Source organism: Camelus dromedarius, chromosome 26 (genome assembly GCF_036321535.1).
Source record: "Camelus dromedarius isolate mCamDro1 chromosome 26, mCamDro1.pat, whole genome shotgun sequence".
NCBI classification, from domain to species: Eukaryota; Metazoa; Chordata; class Mammalia; order Artiodactyla; family Camelidae; genus Camelus; species Camelus dromedarius.
In genome coordinates, this window is record NC_087461.1 from 19,306,494 (window position 1) to 19,323,873 (window position 17,380).

The 17,380-nt window shown below is 42.2% G+C and overlaps 1 protein-coding gene and 1 non-coding gene across 7 annotated transcripts in view; both read right to left on the reverse strand.

Moving 5' to 3' along the window:
- ARHGAP12 (Rho GTPase activating protein 12) overlaps positions 1 to 15,009 on the reverse strand; it is a 106,640-nt gene extending 91,631 nt beyond the window's left edge. For 5 of the 6 annotated variants that reach the window (XM_031444880.2, XM_031444883.2, XM_031444882.2 and 2 more), the window contains exon 1: positions 14,861 to 15,009. The gene's annotated coding sequence lies outside the window, so the exon portion shown is untranslated. The remainder of the gene's footprint in view (positions 1 to 14,860) is intronic. The other variant, XM_064479490.1, reaches the window with a different exon arrangement.
- TRNAA-UGC (transfer RNA alanine (anticodon UGC)) lies at positions 2,776 to 2,848 on the reverse strand. Its single transcript has one exon. It is a non-coding gene; the product is annotated as a tRNA-Ala (tRNA).
- Positions 15,010 to 17,380: the final 2,371 nt, after the last annotated feature.

The following is a 17,380-nucleotide window of genomic DNA, read 5'->3' on the forward strand; positions in this document are numbered from 1 at the left end:
AGTTTCAAGAACATCCACGTGGGCTCTTCATGCCTCCTACCAGTGGTCTTCTTCCTCACGGTTCACCACGACAACATCCACACATCCCCACACACACACCCCCCTGCGCACATCCTTTACTTCTTTCCCCCCACCAGTCAGATTCACCTCCACCACGCTACTTTGAAACTAATGATCTCTTCCTTTCAGTCTGCCAATTTTCCTCATTTTCTTTCTGCACAAAGTACGCAGCTCAGCAACTGTGATCTTCCTTCCCCAGGACATCTGTTTTAATCAACTACTTCTCTCAGCGTGATATCCTTACAAGGTATATCAAAGAAGTCAACAAGGAAAAAAAAATCCTAAGAGAAATATGGTAGACATATCCAAAATTGATGAGCTTACAATTTATAATGATACATATATGTACAAAGTACTGAGGAATTCTAATACCATGAATGACAAAAATGTTAATAGAGCCTCACACACATATTAACCCACTTAAAAACACCACAATTGCAGGACTGATTCTTGACAGGAAGTCCTCCAGTAGCTTTTACAAGTGCTTGTTGGAAATTAACACTCCCTAAACAGACCTCTACTAAAGAAATCAATTAAATTTAAAGAGCACAACAAAAAAGTTAAAAATAATTCCAGCGTAAGTTCCAGAATAAGAAACTATTCTACCAAATAATTCTGCAGACTGTGACTTAACAAGAAATCAAAGGCCATAATAGGGCACTTAAGGTGTTTTCTCAATGCACAGTCCCTGTTTCTTAAGAGTAAAAATAATAGAGAATGTATGACATTTCTCTAGGCCTGAAGAAGAGAAGGAAAATATAGTGATTACTATTACAAACTATTTTGGCCATAAAGAAATAGCAAAAACAGGAACAGCAGAAAGGATATAGGAATAAACCAGGTAACTGGAAAGCACCAGAAAACACAGTCAAGCATAAACTGGTAAAAGAAATTCAAAATCATATTTAAATATGCAACAAAAATGAGGAAACAAAAGAAATGCTTGGGAAAGTATGTATATTTTAATAAAAATGCCATTTGCATGGGGTATTTCAGAAAGGTTTGTGCCACGAAGTGTTTCTTAGAAATGAAGTGGACATAACTTTTTCTTGGATTGTTACAAGAGGGAGAAAATATTCCAATTTAAAAAGGAAGAAATATGACCTTGGGTTTGGCAAAGAGTTTTAGATATATCACCAAATGCAAAATCCATAAAAGAAATAAAATAATAGGGCTTTATTAAAATTAAAAACTTGTGGAAGATACTGATGAGAGAATGAAAACACAAACTACAGACAAGAAAATATTTGTAAAATACATATCAGATGAGATGATTTTTGTATCAAAAATACACAAAAAACTCTTAAAACTCAACAAAAAGAATCAAAATTTTTAATGGAAAAAGGATCTGAAAAAGACACATCATAAAAAAACATGCAGATGGCAAATAAGCACATAAAAAATGCTCAACATCGCATCATTAGAGAATTGCAAATTAAAACGAGAGACCATTGTACATCTATTAGAATAGCTAAAATCCAAACAATCTGACACCACCAAAAGCTGATGAGGACGTAAAGCAACACAAACTCTCGTTCACCGCTATTGGGACTGTAAAATGGTATAGCCACTTTGGAAGACAGTGTAATAGTTTCTCACAAAGCTAAACATGGTCTTACCACACAATCTAGCCATCACACTCCTAGGTATTTATCCAAATGAGTTGAAACTTTATTTCTACAAAAAATCCTGTATACAAATGTTCATAGCGGCTTTATTTATAACAACTACCCAAAACTGGAAGCAACCAAAATGCCCTTCAATAGGAGAAAGGATAAACTGAAACAGCCATACAACAGAATATTATTCAGTGATAAAAGCTATGAAAAGTTGTAAACGAATCCTAGATATGTTTTGCTAAGGGAAAGAGGTCAGTCTCAAAAAGCCACATACTGAATGATTTAACTCATATAACATTCTGAAAACAGAAACAGACTCACAGACATAGAATACAGACTTGTGGTTGCCAGGCGGGAGTGGGGTGGGAAGAGATAAACTGGGAGTTCGACATCTGCAGATACTGACTGGTATATATAACATAGATAAACATGTTTATACTGTACAGCACATGGAGTATATTCAATATCTTACAGTAGCTTACAGTGAACAAGAACATGAAAATGAATATATGTACATCCATGTATGACTGAAGCATTGTGCTGTACACCAGAAATTGACACAGCATTGTAAACTGACCATACCTCAATAAAAACAAAACAGAACAAAACAAAACTCATATGACATTCTGGAAAAGTCAAAACAACAGAGACAGTGATTGCTAAGGGCAGAACAAAGGGGTGGAGGGTTCCATAGGTGAAGCACAGGAGATTCGTTTAGGTCAATAAAACTATTTTGTGTGATACTGCAATGGTCGATATATGATATTCTGCATATGTCAAAACCCATCAATCTTTACAACGTAAGTGAGAACTTCAATGTATGCAAATTCTAGAAAGTCATTTAAGAGTTCAGGGGAATCCCAGGATGGATAGCAGATGTGACAAGACAATCTAACAGTATTACAAACACACAGAATGACCTCACTGAGTGGAGAGGGGATGAAGGGAGATGCAGACCCCACTTATGTTGTATGTAAGTGAGGTTTATAAGGATATAGGCAAAGGAACTGCCTACTGTATTTTTTTAATGTTTTTTTGTTTGTTTGCTTGTTTGGGGGGGAGGTAATTAGGTTTATTTATTTATTTGTTTATTTAATGGAGGTACTGGGGATGGAACCCAGGACCTCGTGCATGCAAAGCACGCGCTCTACCACTGAGCTATACCCTCCCCGTAAGTGCTGTATTCTGAGAGCTACAGACGTTTCCAATAGGGGTATGAGTTAAAAATTCTGATACTGCTATACATGTATGCACCCTAGAACTGATAATTAAGTAAACGGCATCTAGACGGTGGGCACCACCTATCCCAATGTTGACCTGGGAATTTATAGACATGCAAGGGAGAAGGCTAGAATGATACTGTGATACAGATTTGACTTGGAGACATCAGTATGAACTCACTTTTAGCTCACCATGGATCACAGACAATTACAAAAAGAATTATTACAGATGTATGTCTACAGGCTGCTTCCACATATTTCCTCGCTGTCAGTAAAAATGACCCCTGGCAGCAACAAGTACTCCAAGCACCCAGACTTGGTTTCTAATACCATTCTCCAAATAAAGGAATCAAGGCTCTTTGGAGAAATGGCTGATTCAAGCCCTCAGACAGGAAATACACAGGACAAGCCTACAGCTTCCTGTAGTGCCATACTGACACACTCTCCCATCTTGTTTTCAAGCACTTGATTTAAATGCTGCCTATCACTAGACAACTGTCTTCTTAAACTGACACTCAAATTAAAAGTGGTATCAAGCATATTTGATATTCACATTAACATATCTTAGGGATTTCCAGTCAAGATGGCAGAGTGGCAGGACCACAAGCTCAACTCTCCCCATGACTAACAAATCCACAACTGAATGCTAAACAACCATTGAACAAAAAGCCCAGAACCTAGCAAAAAAGATCTTCTGCAACTAGAAACATAAAGAGGGAACCACAGCAGGACGGTAGGAAGAACGAGCTTGCATTATAATTGAGCCCCATTCCCCCTGGGTGGGTGACCCACAAGCTGAAGATCTGTGAAGTCGCAGAGACCCTCCCAAAGGAGTGACAGCTCTGAGCCCCACGTCAGGTTCCCCAGCCCAGAATCCGGCACTGAGAAGAGAAGGAGACCCCAGGACATCTTGTTTTGAAGGCCAGAGGAGCTTGGTGCTGGGAGCCCCACGGGACTGGGGGAAACGGAGACTCCATTTGCTTGGGAAGCGTACATGGAATCTCGTGTGAGCCAGGTCCAAGGGCAGAGGCAGTGATTTCATAATAGGAACCTGGGCCAGACCTGCCTGCTGGTTTTGGAGGGTCTCCTGGGGAGGGAGGGGACGGCTGCGGTTCACTTAGGGGACATAAAAGCTGGTGGTGACATTCCGGGAGTGTTCATCTACATGAGCTTTCCTGGAGGCTGACATCTTGATTGCATCATTAGCACCAAGACCTAGCCCCACCCAACAGCCTGTAGGGAAGCCTCAGGCCAAAAAACATACAGGGTGGGAACACGGCCCCACTCATCTGCAGACTTCCTAAGCCACAAAGGCCTCTGGACGCAGCCCTACCCACCAGAGGTCCAGGACCAAGCTGCACCCAGCAGTGGGCAGGCACCGGCTCCTCCTGCCAGGAACCCTGCATAAGCCTCTAGTCCAGCCTCACCCACCAGGGGCAGATACTAGAAACAAGAAAACAATAATCCTAAAGCCTGTGGAAGGAATCCACAAACACATAGAGAGATAGATGATATGAGGCGACAAAGGATGATCTCCCAGGCCAAGGCACAAGATAAAATCCCAGAAGAAGAAGTAGGTGATGAGGAGATAAGCAATTTATCTGAGAAAGAGTTTAGAGTAATGACGGTGAAGATGTTCAGGGAACTCAAGAGGAATATAGATGCAAAGACCGAAGTCTTTAGCAAAGAGTCAGAAAATATAAAGAATACCCAAACAGAACTGAAGAACAAAATCACTGAAGTGAGTAACACACTAGAAGGAATCAAGAATAGACTAAATGAGGCAGAAGAACAGATCAGTGAGCTAGAAGACAGATTAGTGGAAATCACTACTTCAGAACAGAAAACAGAAAAATGAATAAAAAGGGATGAGGATAGTTTAAGAGATCTCGGGGACAACATGAAGCACTATAACGTTCGCATTATAGGGGTCCCAGGAAGAGAAGAGACAGAGAAAGCACCTGAGAAAATTTTTGGAGAGATGATCACTGAAAACTTCCCCACCTTGGGAAAGGAAACAGTCACCCAAGTCCTGCGAGCGCAGAGAGTACCACACAGGATCAACCTAAAGAGGAACACACAGTCATCAAACTGCCAACAATTAAGGATAAGGAGAAAATATTAAAATTAGCAAGAGAAAAGCAACAAATAACATACAAAGGAACTCCCCTAAGGTTATCAGCTGATTTTTCAGCAGAAACTCTACAGGCCAGAGGGGAGTGGCATGATATATTTGAAGTGATGCAAGGGGGAAACTTACAAGCAGGAATACTCTGTCCAGCAAGGCTCTCTCTCATTCAGACCTGATGGAGAAATCGAAAGCTTCAGAGATAAACAAAAGCTAAAAGATTTCAGCACCACCAAACCAGCTTTACAACAAATGTTAAAAGACCTTCTCTAGTCATGAAACCATAAGAAAAGAGAACAAAAAGAAGAAAGAGAAAAACAAAGACCTACAAAAGATTGCTTTGGCTATTCGGGGTATTTCATGGTTCCTTATAAATTTTGGAATTGCTTTATTCTACTTCTGTGAGGAATGTCGTGAGTATTTTCATGGAGGATGTGCTGGATCTGTGGATTGCTTTGGGTAGTGTGGCCATTTTGATAGTGTTGATTCTTCCAATCCAAGAGCACAAGAAATCTCTCCATTTCTTTGTGTCATTTCAGCTTTCAGAGATGACAGGTAATCTCTTTGGTTAAGTTTACTTCTAGGTATTTTGCTGTTTTTGATGTAATGGAAATGTGTCTTCCCATTATAAAATTCTGGTTTTTGAAATGGAAAAAAAAAACTGAATGAAGGGCCACAAATGGCAAAATATCCTGTTTAATGGATGAATTGTATTTCATTATACACACACACACACACACACACACACACACACACTGCATCTCCATTATCTATTCAACTATTGATGTGCACTTAGGATGCTTCCATGTCTTGGCAATTATAAATAATGTTGCTGTTAATAGCAGGGTGTATGTATCTTTTTGAGTTAATTCCTATTTTGTGGTTGGTTTTATTCCTTTGGTAACTGTCAGTTTAAAAAGCTAAAGCTCTAAACGTTCTTAGAAACAATGAACAATACATACATGTAAATTTAAAAATACATGTGCAGTGAAAAAAAATGAGCTATCAAGCCATTTTGACATGGAAGAAACTTAAAAGACATATTACTAAATGAAAGAAGCCAGTCTGAAAAGGCTACAAGCTGCACAATTCCAACCAAATGACATTCTAGAAAAGGCACAGCTACAGAAACAATAAAAAGATCATGGTTTCCAGGGATTTGGGGAGAGGAAGGGAAGGAGGGATGGATAGATGGAGCACAAGGGATTTTTAGGGCAATGAAATTATTCTGTATGGTACTATAGTGATGGCTACATGTCGTTATGCATTTGTCAAAACCCATAGAATGTACAACATCAAGAGTAAACCCTAATGTGAACTATGGACTTTGGTTGCTAATAATGTGCCCATTATTTGATTGTACCAAATATGCCACACTGATGAGGGATGTTGAGGGTAGGGGAGTATATACGTGTGGGTGGGGAGGGCTATGTGGGAACTCTGCATTTTCTGCTCAATTCTGCTGTAAACCTGAAATTGCTCTAAAAAAATAAGGTCTATTAAAATATTAAAAAAAGCAACAAAAAAAAATCTTACATTACAAATAATGAAATACCCTTCAAATAATTTAAATAAACTTACATTTCTTTTGTACTTTACATTTATACACTGCATTTATGGAGAATCACAGTGCCTGTCTCATCAAAATACAAATTACATTTATTTAACAGGTAACAGGGCTCTCCACTATCAGTGGATGTTATAGCTTCAAAATCATTCTAAAATGATTTCTTACACAAGGAGATGTAAATACTGACCCAACTAATAATACGACAGAGCAGAAAGTGAGGAGTCCACTGTATTCCAGAAAATTTTGTAAAACTCAGTACTTTCATAAACAGGTCTGATCAAGCCCTTTCTGACCAAAAAACATTAAACTGGGTTTTAATCCCTTGGGAATCACTTGCACACACTAAGAGTTTTACGGTGATGCTGGATACCAGGAAGAGTCTAAAGGTAAAAAACTCCTAATTAGTAAAAAGTCTAAGGAACAAAAAGAATTTTTTCTTGAGCCAATAGATTAACTTCTTATTCCTTCAAATTCTATTTCATCAAAAGCTGCCTGTATCAATAATAGCTCCCCATCAACCTTTACAATCACCCTATGAAAATCTTTCTACTTCTACATTTTTCAGATCTTTACTCCTTTCTCTGTGCACTCGAATCAGTGGATTCTTCTTTCTGTACCACCCTCAACACCTGAGTCCCACGTTTTAATTTCTTACTAAGAACTTTCTAAAATAATCAGTTAAAAACACACACACAAGGAGAAAGAACTTGACATTTTTACAGTTCCCACAATTTTCATCTTGCCTCTGTGGCATCTCACACACCCTGCTTGGAGTAACACCACCTTGATTTTCCCTTGGAGAAGCAGCCATGCCCATGGTCTTAGTCCAAAAAAATAAGATATAGCCCACAAAGCAAAGATACATTCATCTACAAATATATATAGTGATGATTAAGGTCTGGCCATTGCAAAGTTCTAGTCAGACATCAGTAACTTAAAAAAAGAAAAAATACTCATTATAATGCTTAAATTATGCTAATCTACTTCAAATTAACATTCTGATAAGAAGAGTCAAGGTGGGCAAAGGACTTGAATAGACATTTTTTCAAAGAACATATACAAATGGCCAATAAGCAAATCAAATGCAAATCACAACCACAATGAGATACCACTGCATACCCATTAGGATGGCTACTGTAAAAACAACACCACAGAAAAAGCAAGTGCTGGTGAGGATGTGGAGAAACTGGAATTCCTGTCCATTGCTGGTGGGAATGTAAAATGGTGCAGCCAGCAGAGAAAACAGTATGGTGGTTTTTCAAAACATTAAAAATAAAATTACCACATGATCCAGCAATCCTATTTCTGGGTATACATCCAAAAGAATTGAAAAAAGGGACTCAAACAGATATATGTACACCCATGTTCATAGCAGCATTATTCACAGTAGCCAAGAGGCAGAAGCAAACCAAATGTCCATAGATGGACGGATGAACAGCTAAACAAAATGTGGTATACACATATAATGAAACATTATATTGCATATATCACCACAATAAAGAGTCACTGGAGAATAAAATCCTCACACAGCTTTTACAGATCCTCCGTGATTCTTCATTTTTATTCAAATTTAAATTTTTTTACAAAACATTAAAAATCCAATAATGCGAATTAAAACCAAAATAAGATATCACTACACACCAACTCCAATAAATGTATTTTTTAAAAACAAAGACAATGTAAAGTGCTGACAAGGATTACCAACAACTGGACACAGTACAGTGCTAGTGGGGATGCTAAATGGCATAGCCAGTTCAATAGTTTCCTAAACATACATTCTCTGTAGACTATATTCTGGGCCATAAAATTAATAAAAATAAATCTAAAAGGACTGAAATAATACAAATAATGTTCTCTGACAATTGAATTAAATTATAAATTAATAAAAAGATATCTTAAAACCCACAAATTTGTTGTTGGAATCTGAACAATGTATTTCTAAATCACCCAGTAGTCAAAGAAGAAATCAAACAAGAAATCCGAACTGGATGAAAATGAAAACATGACATCTCAAAATTTGTGGGGTGCAGCGTAAGTAGTGCTTACAGATAATTTATATACTAAATGCCCATAATTAGAAAAAAAAAAAAAAAGGTCTAAAATCAATGATGTAAGTTTATGCCCTAAGAAACTAGAAGAAAAACAAATTAAACCCAAAGTAAGAAGAAAGAACTTGATCAAGATCAGAACAGAAGTCAGTAAAAGAGAAAACAGAAAAATGTTATGAGAAATCAATGAAACCAGAAGCTGGTTCTCTGAGAAAATCAGTAATACTAATAAACTGCTAGCCAAACTGACCAAGAACTAAAGAGAAAACATGAAATATCAGTATCAGGAATGAGACAAGAGACATAACTGCAGATCCTAAAAACAATAAAAAGAAGGTAAGAGAATATTATGAACAACTTTATGCTGATAAATTCAACAACTTAGACAAACTGGACAAGTTTTCTGTAAGATACATTACCAAAACTTGTTTAAGAAGAAACAGATAACTTAAATAGTCCTGTATCTATTAAATAAATTAAATCAGTCTTTTAAAATCTTCCCCCAGAGAAAATTCCTGGCCAATATGGCTCCACAGGTGAGTTGTACCAAAATGTAAGGAAGGCAATACCAATTCTACACAAGTCTCTTAGAGAAAACTGAAATGGAGGGAAAACACCCTGGCTCATTCTATCAGGTCAGTATTATTCTCATACCAAAACCAGACAAAAACGTTATAAAAAAGGAAAACTACAGATCAATATCCCTCATGAACATAGACACAAATGTCTCAGACACAAACTTATCTCCAACAGAGAACTCATATCTGGAATATACAAAAACTGTACAAGTCAGTAAGAAGACAATAACCCAATAAAAAAAAGGACAAGAGATACGAACAGACAAGTGTTCATATCCAAGGAAGATCGACAGACAGTGAACAAGCCCATGAAAGGATGCCCAACATCTTTAGCCGTTAGGGAAATGCAAACCATAACCACAAAGAAATAACAGCACACATGTACTAGAGTGACTAAAATTTGAAAGACTGACCATACCAGTATTTCTCAAAATGTGGAGCAACCAGAACTCTCACATACTGCTGGTGGGGATGTAAAATGGTACCACCACTTCGGGAAAAATTGGGCAGGTTCTTAAAAACTTAAAATATACGTATACCATGTGGCCCAGGGACTCTACTCCTAGGTATTCACCAAAGAAAATGGAAGCATGTGTCCACACAAAGACCTGTAGGTGAGTATTCACAGTAGCTCTATTTGTAATAGTCCCTAATGGAAACAACCCTATGTCCACCAACAGGAGAATGGATAAATGAATTATGTAATGTCCACACAACAGGATAACATTCCGCAATAAAAAGAAATGAACTACTATGAAAAAGAAAAAGAAAAAAGAAACAAACTACTGAAACAATAAAGTGAATACATTTCAAAATAATGTTGTTGAGTGAAACAAATCCAGATAAGAAAGGCCACATACGATATGATTCCACCTACATAAAACTCTAGAAAATGCTAACGAATCTGTAGTGACAGCAGATCAACAAGGGGAATGAGTTTACCTTTCCGCTCAAGGAAATTAGGAGGCGGGTGATAGACATGTTTGTTATCTGAAAATGGTGATGATTTCACAGGTCTATTCATATGTCAAAACTCACCGAATTGCACACGTAAAGTATGTCCAGCTAATTTTACAGCAAATCAGACCTCAATAAAACAAATTAATCCTAATAATGCAAATTAAAACCACCAGATATCACTAACCCTCCTACCAGAACGGCTGTAAATACATAAAGGATACTTTGTAGGGTAAGGAAACCCGCAAACGGAATTCTCATTCATTGTTGGCAGTAATGCAGGTGGTGCAGCTACTCCGGAAAGCATGCTGGCAGTTTCTTACAAAGTCAAGTAAGATCTAGCAATTCTTCCTCTAGGTTTTTACCCAAGGAAAATGAAAGCATAAGTCCAAGCAAAGGCCTTACATGAGCACCCATAACAACTATTCATAAAAGCCAGAAATTGGAAATGACCCAAAGGCCTATCAACTGATGAATACCTCAACTAATTATGGTACGCTCATCTGTAAAACAGGAAACAATATAAACCTCAGAAGATCCTGGGGAGAATGAGTAGTGAAAACATGAAAAAGTACTTAGTAAACTACAAAGCATGACACAGAGCACCCCATTAATCACAGCTTACTCAAGGAAGCCAAGTGGACCCAGAAAAGCACAGAACACACAGTACGTAGCCTTCTGTGTCTGGCCTGCTTCACTTAGCGTAATGCTGCTCAGATTCAGCATGCTGCTGTATGTATCTATAGTTCAGTCCTTTTTATTGAGTGTTGTGTTTTATGTTAGTGTATGTACATTATAACTCAACAAAACTAATTTAAAAAAAAAACAAACCAGTAATACACAGCAAACTACAGGTAATTTCCAGCCAACTTTTAAAGATATCACTCAAAATTCAAAATGTATTTTAAATTCTCCTGTGGTAAAGGAGCGCAAAACTTGGGGTCAGAGGACTGAAATTTAAATTAGGATTTGCCCTTATCAGCTCCCAGGCCCTCAGAACCTTAACTATCTATAAAACAAAGAAAACAATACCAACCTCAAAAGATTCTTGTGAAAATGGAAAGAGAAAACGTATTTTGAAAACTAAAAGTCTTGCTACAGAATCTCAACATTAATCAATGCTTACTCAAAGAAACAAAAGCTGTGAGAACAGGAAAACACTCACAAATGACCTGATGGCTTATAAAGTTAGCCCCTCCTCAGATGTCCCTGTTCCTGACTCCTGCTAGCTATGTGACCTAAGGCAAGTCACCTAATCTCTCTGAGCCTCAGCATTTTTCCCATTTGGAGCTTATTAACAGTCCACATCACATCCTGGGAGAATTAAATGAGTAAAACGTGTAAAGCACTAGATACGCCTGGCACATGGCAAGTGCTTTCTAAGTTTTAGCTCGTCACAAAAATACTATTATTACCCCACCAGACCTAGTACTGGCCTCCATCCTGCCCCCTCATGCCGCAGCAGTGCAGGTCACCCTAGTGATCTAGGTCACTGCTTCTCATTTTTAGTGAATGACAAAAGCACCTGGAGAGCCTCTAAAAAAAACAAAAACAAAAATGTTTTCTCTTAGATGAGTTTCAGATGTAAACAGTTACTGCAATGTTAAGCTCGTACAGAGTTCCCGTACGTCCCATTCACAGCTTCCCCTACTTGCGTTTAGTACATTTGTCATATTCGACGAAACAATACCGATCCCTCACCATGTCAATATTCCTTAGTTCTTCCCTGATGAACTTCTTTTCTGGAATCCCATCCGAAACACCACATATACATTCTGCAGTCCATATATATATCCTGCAGCTTTTAAAACCAAGTTACTGAAACACCAGATATTTTAATGACAGTAGGTTTGAGGTGGGGCCCCAAAATTTACATTTCTAACATTGCTGATAGGGCCAATGTAAAAACATGCTTAAAACAGCTCTGATCTAGATTCTAGACTCCAGAACCATGCTGTTCAACACAGTGGCCACTACTAGCCAAATGCGGGTACTGAGCATGGGACGTGTGCATGGACAGTCTAACAGATGTGCTGTGAAATACACGTGAAATTTTGAAGACAAAGTGTAGATAAAATGATAATAAAATGTATTTCATGGCTTCTTTTTCACTTTTTATCACATGAGTACTGAAGACTTTAGAGTTACCCAGGTGACCGGCATTCTACTTCTACTGAACAGCAGTAGTCTGCGGTCCAGGCAGCATCACCATTCTCTGGGCACTTGTTCCAAGTTGAGGTGATTCCCATGCACATTAAAGTTTGAGAAGCACTGGGTTATGGACAGGGGAGGGGTGCTTAGAGAGGTCAGCAACTGGCAGTTCAGTTCAAGTAAAAAGCTAGTCAACTGCAAACTGACACTGCAAGATATTAAGTCTATAACATCAATAAAACTGATAGGAAAATGGCTGAATCACAGCAAAGCCATCCACAAATGAGGATGTGGCACAATGAGAACAGTCAGCAATTGAAGAAAAGAAAAACCACAAAGACAGCAGCCCAAAGGGTTCCTCAAAAGACGGTAATTGGAAAAGCATGATGTGAAGTACAATGGTGCCATGTGGTACCACAATACCTTTTCACATCTGATTCACTCTACAAAACGGTGCATGTTTGCAATTACGACTAGAACTGTTAAACATAAGATAAAATAAAAGTTTAATTTCACTTCTCTCGTCTGCTATTTATCATAAAACTGTCATGTCCATTTTAGGCAGATTCAGTTGCTTTTTCCTAGCACCAGCTTTCTCAGACTAAGCAAAAATAAGGCTACTATTTAATAATTTTACACATCACCATATTAGCTGTTTTATTTTAGTTAATTTAAAAATTTTACCAGGCTTTTATTTTCAGAAATAAACCGCATTAAAGTACTTACATTTTTAAGGCCCACTTCCTAATGACCCATTTAAAAAAAAACTCACTACACATATTTTCTAATTAAAAAAAAGCCAAATCATTGACAAGTAATACACTGCTTTCCTACAGCATTTACATGTTTCCACTTGTGCCTCACAACAACTGGTGCAGGTGTAAAACACTACTGTGTACGGACAACTACGGATACCGTCATATTAAGAATTAATGAAAATTGACACAACATTGTAAAGCGACTATACTTCAAAAAAAAAATCGATGAGTTAGCAATCTCCAACTTCTGGTGGTTGATAAAGCAGGAATAGAAACCTATCACCGAACACTGGGGCGTACACATGGAATCTGTTACTTTACACCTTTAATTCGTTTTTCTCCTCAGAGAGACCCCAGTGGAACACCTGCAACCATGGGTCCCACCCACGTGCCCAGCTTCCCTGGGGTGCAGGCTGCCAGGCTCAGGGTCAAGTCTTCAGAGCCTGCTCTGGGTCACCACTCTGGGTTCCCACATCCCTGCTCAGAAACTTCTCCAAGAATTTTTAAAACAAGAAATAGAAAGAGAAAAATCCTGGCACCAGCAGCCAGACCGTGTAGTCAGAGCAAGAGACACAGAAAGATCCCATTCCGTCACACGCCTTCGAGTGGATCAGATAAGGGCATTGGATATCGACAAATACATCTCCAGGCCACCGATTCCCAACTTTTAGGTACGGAAGAGGCGTGGCTAGGAGCTACATACTTTTTAACAACCTGTGACGGCAACATTCAGTCCTCCAAGGTCTCTCCTTTAGAAGCTGGTGGCGGAATCTGAACCAGACCCGAGGGACTCGTCGTCAATGCCCCCTCCCCAACATCACCTCCCCTTCCGACTAAGTGCACACACGGCCCGTGAACCCTCCCTCCACATGGCACAACGACCCGGAAAGCAACAGAGGGTTAATAGCCTGGACCCACAACAAACACCTCCCTGGAATGACAGGAGAACTTTCACAAGGCTACGCTTGGAAGCTTCTGCTTCTGTCTTTCTGCAAGCGCGCTTAGAACTGCGGCTCGGCGGTCCGAGGGAACACATCACAAGCCTCGGACACGCAAGGCCCTGCCTTCTTCTCCACTGGGGACCCTGCGGCCGGTTCTTCTCAAAGGGTCTGCATAACTGAAGATACGACACATTAAGGACAGTCATTCTCAGAGGACAACCCACCACCCCGAGATGAGCTTGCAGAGAATTCCTTTAAAGTTAAGGACTAGGAGGCGATGCCTCGCAGGAGGGCCGGGTTGCAGCAAGTGCCCCGGGCAGGGGCGGGGAACCCCTGAAGGCGGCAGAGCCCCGAGTGCCCAGGGAGGCCGGCAGCCCCGAGGGCGCAGGCCGGCTCCGTGTGGGGGGCGGAGGGCACCCCCTCCAGCTCCAGGGAGCGGGCACGCGCGGCGGCGGCAGGCGAGGAGGGCGGGAGCCCCGCCAGCCCTTACACACACACACACACACACACGCACACAGGCACACACCGACACCTCCTTCCTGGGGGCGGGGCGGCGGGCACTGCCCTCTCACAGGAAGTCAGGGAACCCGGGGGGCAGATGCGCCGCAACTTCCAGCCATTTAAACCCCGTCGCCCCCCGTCGCCCCCCGTCGCCCCTCGCCAGCCGGCCGGCCCCCGCGCCCCGGCCCCGCCGGCCGCACCTCGGCGCCGCCGCGCGCCAGCACACGCCTCCCCGGCCCCGCCGCCCTCGGCGGGCACAGCCCTGGCCCCGGGCGCCTTTGTGCAGCGCCGCCCGACCTGGACCCCGTCAGTGGGTCCCCCCACCTCACCGAGGGCCCGGCGGTCTCGCGGGACGCGACTCCCGGCGGCCCAGCGCGGCGGCGGCGCGGCGCCTAGACGAGCCCGAAGGGCACTCACTCGGCGTCGGCCGCGCCGGCGCGTCCCCGCAGGCGGCTCTCCGGGAGGCTAAGTTCCAGGGCACGTCGGAGCGCGCCGGCGCGGGGGCGGGGCGCGGCCACGTGATGGGGGCGTGGTATGGTCACGTGACGGGGGCGCGGCGCACGTGACGGCCCGGCGGGCGCGGGGAGGGGAAGGGAGGGGAGGGGCGGGGAGGGGAAGGGAGGGGAGGGGCGGGGAGGGGCGGTGGCGGTGGCGGTGGCGGCGGCGGCGGTGGCGGCGGCGGCGGCGGCGGGTCCGGGAGGACGAGGAGGGGTGGCCGGGTGCGGGGCGCGGGGGCGTGGGCGCTTTGTGAGCGCGGAGTGGGAGACGTGGAGGGGACACTACTGGGGAGAACCGGCAACGGTCGGACGGGACACGGCCCGAGCGCTGGGGCGGCAAGCGGGTGACCCCAGGAGGAGGGGCGGTGGGCCTGCCCGCCTCCTGGGAGCGCGGCCGGCTGTCGGTCGGCTGTTCCTGGGCCCAGAAATCCCGCAGGGAGATTCGGCAAAGGGCGCTGACTAAGGGGGACGAAATGGAGCCCTGGAGACCCTGATCCCTGAAGGGGTCCTTGCGGACCTCCCTTCGCCGCGACTACAGAGCAGAGCGCGGGCCCCGCGGCCCGCACGCAGCATTCAGCCGCCCACGCGCCTGCTGTGTGCAAGCCCCGTGGGGCCACAGTGTCATTGCCCGAAGTCACCCCAGTTTGCAGCGTCTGCAGGATGGCAGCGTAGAATCCGGAAGCCAGAGACATAGAAGGTTTCTCCTGGTTATCAAGAGATCTGCTGGACTGGGAATCTGGAAAGAGACCTGACTTCTGCCATTGTTATTTCCCCCTTGTCCACCTCAGCTGTCAGAGGAACTTGTTGACAGCTCCACAGGCCTCTTCTAAGTGCTAAAATTCAGTAACTGAGAAAAATAACCGGTATGTGTTAGGCCTGCAGAAACTACTCATTCAGTAACCAATTGTTGACTGTCTACTATGGTGCTGGGGTGAAATTTTATGTAATACCAGAAAAAAAGAAAAAGCAAAACAGAAAAGTCCAGGATATGACTCAAGACCACTCTCTGGAATTGGCTCTTTTCTGTCGTTCACCTCATGCTTGAAGATGCCATCGTGTCTGGCTTCCTTATCACACGCCGAATTCCCAGTTGTCCTTTAGAGACGGCAAAGAAACCACTGGGACATTGGCAGGACTTTAACAAGTGTAGTGCACTACCTTCTTATTGAGTCTAATGGGAGGGGGACAGCTAAAGTTTTAAGAAACCCTTCTTTTACAAAGGAAAGATACTTAAAATATGCTTGAGACCGTGCTCTCTCAATACGCTCGATACCCGCTTTCCTTGGCATCAGTGGTCTTTTCTGGCTCTCTCTGTTTCTAACAAATTCCCTTTTCCATGCCCCTGTTCAGCAGAGTATTGCTGCCGTATGCTTTTGAAACTATTTTCCGTAGATTCCCTCGTAATCTCTTTTTAGAACCAAAACAAGTACAGACTGCAGAAAGGAAGCTATGCCCTGATGGGGATGTGCTAATCACTTTATCTTCCCTACTCCCCAAACCAGAATTGGGCGCCGTTGGTTTCAGCAAGAGGCAGAACCAGTGTGTGTATACTTGCTGGTCTGCTGGTAACACCACTTCCTATTTCCCAATCTCGTCTCAGATGATACCGCAGAGGCCACAGTCTGCTGATCACTACCAACAGCAGATGGAGTCAGATAAAAAGAGCTCTCGCCCAAGTGTGTTGTTTGAAAAGACCTGATGGAAACTATGAAATCATACGCAACATTGCCTCTAGTTAGTTTTTAAATAACACTGGTAGCATATGTGCTCCGGATCTCAATAGATCACTCTCAGGAAATTGACATTTAACTCGCTTCCTAAGAAGCAGCATGGAGTTCCAGAATGTAGGCCACAGAGGCAGAGATTTGAGTTTGATTTGTTTAGATACATATGTCCCAACTTCCTGAAAGCACTTGGCATGCGGTAGGTGTACAATAAATTCCTGTTGAATGCATTTTTGAGTAAAAGTACTCTGTAAAGTGCTGAATAAACTTGTCCTGCCCTGTTCTTTATTCTTTAATAGGTAACCCATTTTTCACTGTGCATTTCTAAGTGGGAAGTATAAAATTGTATCTGGCATCACTACTTTGGTTAAGATACGTACAGGAATTTGGCAGTCTCTGTCAAAATTATAGATGCGTGCATACTCTGAACCTCCAGGTTACTTCTAGGAATCTAGCCCACAGATGTAGTTCCACCCATGAGAAATGAGAAGGTATTTCTTATCCTATCACTGAGAATAGCCAATGATTGGGAACAACCTAAATATGTCCATCAGCAAGCCACCAGTTAAATTATGATATACCCAGACATTTTAACACTGTGTAGCTGTTAACAGCAAGAAAAGACTAG